Here is a 6113-nt window from a genome sequence, read left to right as displayed (position 1 = left end):
TTTTCTACCCAATACTCACCAATCACAATTCAAGTTTTTAAAATTTATTTATTTACTTATTTATTTACAAAATATATTGGCTGCCCATCTTACCATAGGGTTAACTCTGAGAGGCTTACCATCATGAAAGATATATACAATCCAATTACAGGTGGGGTGACCGGGGTCAGGTGGAGTGATGTAGACTGCCAATTCAATCATTTCTTCTGTTCTCGCTCATTTTATTCCTACCTATTCTTACATGTTAGCTCATAGAAAAATGTTACTCCAGGTTACATTGATTCAGAATATCAGAACTTGATTTTTCCAAAACTTAGTTCTGCTTCTTCCATTCACTGGAACCAAATGTTCTACTGTCACCAAGATATGGATTCCCACTTTAGCATGTACCCCCCACCCGATAATATAGATGTCACCAATTCATACTTTCTTAATTTATACCAACATCTTTACTTCCATGTTAACTGTTCACTAGCTACTAACCACAAAATCAAAATATTGTCATTGTTCCATCACATCCTTCCATTTTTCCTTTATTTCATAGATACACAATTTGGCATACACACACATATATAAACATTTTACCTTTGTTCATTAATTCATGGTCTTTACCATTTACAATATTTTCTATGCCTTGGTCACCATAAAATGGACCATGCTTGAGAAATTAACTTTCAGTTGAAGTGTGTATTTGATCAGTCAACCTTTTACTGTAGTGCTTTTTTAGTAATACAGAGAGTGTGCATATTCCCAGTTTTAACTGGATCTATAATAAATACAGTATTTCCTGTTGCTTTATTATTATAAGTTATAATTACATTTACTAGTACTGTAGTAACCGTACTAGTTCATTTTCACATACTTTATCCAATATGTCACAAATGTAACCAAAGCCCAGTTTTTCTCCTAGATGTTAATACTTTTCTATTCAAGCTCTAACCTAAAAACTACTTGCCAGCCAATTACCCTTTTTCCGTAGTCCATCAACTATGTGGTACACATAGTGCTATATACTTTCCTATTCATCCATGCACATGTGTATACACATTCTTTAATATATTTTACATATACATGCTAAAAAGATAACATCAATTTTCAGTTGTAGATAAGCATTCAGCTATTACCTATACATTGCATGGCATAAGGCAGTTACTTGATGCTGAAACAGCACCAAGAATGAAGAGCAAGAATAAATAATTTCCACTGTGAATCAAGCATATCATAAGGATATTTCATTTTAAATTGCAAGGCTACTTCCTTTCAGGAGAGGAGGGGAGAGGAGAGGGGAGAAGAGGGGAGAGAAGAGGAGGCATGAGAGGAAAGGAAAAGAAATACAGCTGAAATATGGAGGGACTGAATTTGTCCCTTGTTTGCCTTGTTTCAGCTCCCTTTGACCATACGAATTGGGGCAATCATGCTTAGGTGAAAGAATTATTATCATTCAACACTGTACTATTTTTTGTGCAAACTATAAAATCATAATCTGTAAGATTCTGCTGCATGATAATTTGTGAGCCAAAAGAATGCTTAATTCTCTGTCTGGTATGATTCATTTAGCCAAATGTTCTATCTAGCAGTAGTACTAGGAAGGTTTGGTATATTTCTGGCTCTGTCTGGAAATGCCCTGCATTAAACCTGAAAATTTCTATTTGCAAACATATTTTCTCCTCCCTGGAAATACATAAAAAGTACATCTGGGGAAGCATTGAATGAGCATATAATCTCAAGATAATAATTGAGTCATTATAGATGAAAAATAGAATTACATTGCTTTTGCTATATGACCGTTCTCAAATAAATATATGTTCTCAAGTACTGTTAAAGTATAAAACTGTACATATTTGAAGAGCTTGCTAATACATATGCTATGTTCTTGTAGGTTGTAGAATTATTTATATATTGCAATAAAACTATTAAAATTCCCAGGGTGAAAGGAGACACCTACCTATAAATCTTAAAACCTACAATGACATAATAAGACTCATGTTGCATAAATACATTTTCTTCCTGCAGAGAGAAATGTTCTTAAATGGATTAACAGAGTGCAGTGATGTTATATTAAATTATAGTTATTTCAAATTGAACACAACCGTTAAAAATAATAAAGATTTACCTCTCTGATTTCTTGGAATCCATGATTTTTCAGGATCTCTCATTGTGGAGAATCCAAGTAAGTTGCAATTAGTTGGACTACATTAAAAAAATAAACACACACAAAATATGTTCCATTTCATTTAAACATTTTTCCAAGTAATTCCATTAGAGAAGTAACTAAATAAAACAATATATTGTGCAGAAAAAGTGGCAGTCGATCTATCTGTCTGTCTGTCTGTCTGTCTGTCTGTCTGTCTATCTATCTATCTATCAATTAAATTGTATACTTCTAGGCATGTGTTTTAACTTACAAAACTGAGTTAATTAGCAGAATGCAAAAGTGTTTAACCATATGGTTCGTGCCAAATGTATAGCATTTTCTTTAGGTTACCATTTAATCACAGATAAACTACTTAGAATTTTTCATATGATTTTGTTAAAAATATTTTATTGTGAGTGCAAATCCCTTTGGAGTGTAGCAACACAACCTTAATGGATGGAACCATATAGTAGTCTGAGAAGTCATCGCTAACACTGGAAAAATTAATTTCATCACTATAAACAGAACTGGATAATACTCCCTGGGCATCATGAATTACAGTATGACAATTTTTGAAACTGCCTAAGGCAGAGCTATCAAACTCCTGGCCATGGGCCAGATATGTCATCCCAGTTTAGCAGGGGGGAGGAATCCCAATACGTCATGTGATGCCACCATGATGATGTGGGCTTGACACCCCCTTTTTAAGGGATCCTTTTGTTATCATTTCTTGACAAATGCAAAACCACTTGTAGAAACTAAAGCGGTCATCCTCCACTATAAGATGGATATAATACATTTCTTTTCCTGCATTAATTGAATTGTGGGAAAATAGAAAACAATCCACTGGTTGTGTAAAATAATATAAAAATGTAAATCTGTCATTAAGCACTGTGAACTAATAAGATCATCATAAAGTAAAGATCATGTATTAATTGCTATTTCAGCAGTATAAATGCATTACCCAATTGGAGGTAGTTCATTTTTTCTCTTCTCTAATTCCATAGCACGGGCCACTGAATCAACTTTGTTATATACATCCCTTAGCGTCACTTTCACTATGAAAAATCAGAAAACAGGAAGCCTGTTAGGAATAATTAAAATTAATGGGAGGACTGCAAATGAAGTGTGTAATTTCATTCTCTCTTGGAAAGAATGTAAGACATTTTGGAAGAAACTGCTGGCATATAAATACATATTGTTCACATAGGCAATTCACATATGCAACTGTATAATTAACTGGATTCAAGCCACTAAGGCCTTACACTCATTCTCTCTCTCTCTCTCTCTTTCTCTTTTTCAGAATAAAAGAAGCCACATTTAAAAACAGGCCTTAGGAAAGATGTATGCTTGAAGTCCATGTTTTTTTTTAAAAAGGCAAGACAGTATAAAAATTGGGGAGACTTCAACAATACGCACACATGAAAAGAACTCCTTCTGTTCTCTTCCCACACAGAAAAGAAAGAATTCCAAGTGGAAAATTACTTCAAGCTATCATGTAATGTTGCAAATGCTGTTTCAGAGTATTGATGGAATTCATAGCAAATCAACCTTATCCTACCTCCAAATCACATAACAATTTCTAATTATTGAAACAATCAATATCTCTTTTTAGAGAAAGCCAGCCTGATTCTATGCATGTACTATGTACTTAAGGTACGTCCCACTTTTAAAGTTTAAAGAGGATACGTTCAAAGTAACTGCATACAATAAATTCCATCTGGGGGAAGACAACTGTAGCACCTTCTATATGCTTTATTTCAGAGTAGAGGAGAAGACACAAAACAAAAAAATACAAATTGGGCTAAACATGACATTATCAGTGGTGTGCGTGCGCACGCATGTGTGTGTCAGGGGTGGGTTCCTGCCAGTTCTAACCTCTTCAATAGAAGAGGTTCCACAAATCTACAGTGCTGTTTAGAACCGGTTCCAGCTCCCTCCCCCCACCCCTCCTCACATCATCAAGATGAAGAGCAAGAGGAGGAATTCTGGGAGTTGAAGTCCACAAGTCTTAAAGCTGCCAAGTTTGAACACCCCTGGGTTTTTTTTCTAAAGGTTTAGGGGTGTAAGGGTCTTGTAATTTGATAGCTTTAAGACTTCAAATGACAGAGTTTTTGAGCCAACATTTTGGTTGCTAAGCAAGAGCGTTGTTAAGTGAGTTTCACCACATTTTACAAGTTGGCCACGCCCATCCAGTCACATGGCTGGCAAGCCACTTCTACAAAGCAGGCCACACCTACAGAAGAGGTTCTAAAAATTTTTTGAAACCCACCACTGGTGTGTGTGTGTGTGCGCACGCACGCGCGTGCTCATGTGTTTGTGTACACATGTATACATACATACATACATACATACATACATACATACATACATAAATGCATACATACATAAATATATGGCCAATTATAAGAAAAGTCCAACAAAATGAATTCATGTCCCAACTCCTGAATTGAGCCTTCAAGAAGGTCTAACACTAACTTTCTCTCAAAGGTACTTTTCAAAAGGCAACTGGATTTCATTTTCCCTTGAGGGCATTACACTGCTCATCCAAGAAGCTTCTTCAGTTCTGACTGAATGACAGAAAATGGAAGGACTTGTATTCCTTGCACTCTTTCTGAGAGTCGTTGAGGCAACTTTGAGGTTTATCCAGCCCTTCCAAGTGGCCTCAACAAATCTCAGAAAGAGTGCTAATGATCAGATGATTGCAGGGAATATACATCCTTTCATTCCCCACCATTCAGTCAGAACTGAAGAAGCTTCTTAGGTGAGAAGCGAAATGTCTTCAAGTCAGAGGTGGCAATCTGCCAGTTCACCCCAGTTGGGGTGAACTGGTAGCGGCGGTGGTGGGAGGCTCCGCCCCCCCCACCTAGACGTCATCATGGATGCTCTGCGTATGTGTAAAACCGCATGCTCCCAGTTCTGAACTGGTAGTGAAGGTAAGAGGATTCCATGCCTGATTCAAACAAAATAAAGTCCAATTGCTTCTTGAAAAAGCACCTTTGGGACAACCCAAAATCTCTATAGACACTAACTTTATCATTATTCTATGAGTTTCCAAAATTATGCACCCTTTATTTAAAACACAAGGAAAGAGAGAGATCTGGACAAAAATACCAATTTGGAGTTATCCATAAACAGTACTTTCCATTTTGTTACATCGACACCTGTGATTTCATATTCAGCTGAGCTAGACAGTAACACAGTTTCTCAGTTGTACTTTGACTTATCTTTTTTTGTATATGATGAAGCAAAAAAAAGGACATTATGGAACATTTTCAATTTTACCCACTCCTAGCAAATATCCCTCTATGATAAAAGGTCTAATGAAAGGATTTTTGTTTAAAAAAATAATGATTGAACATTGTGCTCCTATACAGTAGTTTATTTCTAAAGTATTGCTATTTTACAACACACAGTTAGGATTTATATGTCAGGGTTGCTTCTATTTCATTCTTTAGAAAGAAGTAGTACCTGTCTATTTCTGTATGAATAATATAGTACTGTGGAATGAAAATCCATTCTTGAAGAAGCAATTTCTTGAATTCATAGAACTAAATAAAGATGCTTACATTCAGATAATGAGAAAGTTGCTACTGCAGTCAATATTAGCATTTCACAATTCTGCATAATGAATTAAAATTATGTGTAATAAGATTATTTTAATGGCGCTTGATTTATTTCATAATATCCTACAATGATCATCCAGCAGGTTATCTTTTCCAGATGAATGTTATATATTCTCATTGTCCAGACAGATTGGTTTAACTTTATTTTTGTTCATGCTCCTTTTTCCTCAATAGCTAAACAAAAATAAATAATTATCTTCAGCTATTTGAAAATATGCAATGACCATGTCGCCAGACTTACCCCAAAATATGCATTCAGCAGAAGCCTATCCAGTAGGAAACCAGCTACAGTATGGGCTTATACTGTCGCATCTTTTGCATCCTGTAATGCGGGCATCAGGAGGGCAGCAGGG

This window comes from Natrix helvetica (genome assembly GCF_964273705.1).
Source record: "Natrix helvetica genome assembly, contig: HAP1_SCAFFOLD_159, whole genome shotgun sequence".
NCBI classification, from domain to species: domain Eukaryota; kingdom Metazoa; phylum Chordata; class Lepidosauria; order Squamata; family Natricidae; genus Natrix; species Natrix helvetica.
The sequence above is the reverse complement of the archived record's forward strand: the minus strand, read 5'-3'. Positions refer to the sequence as shown.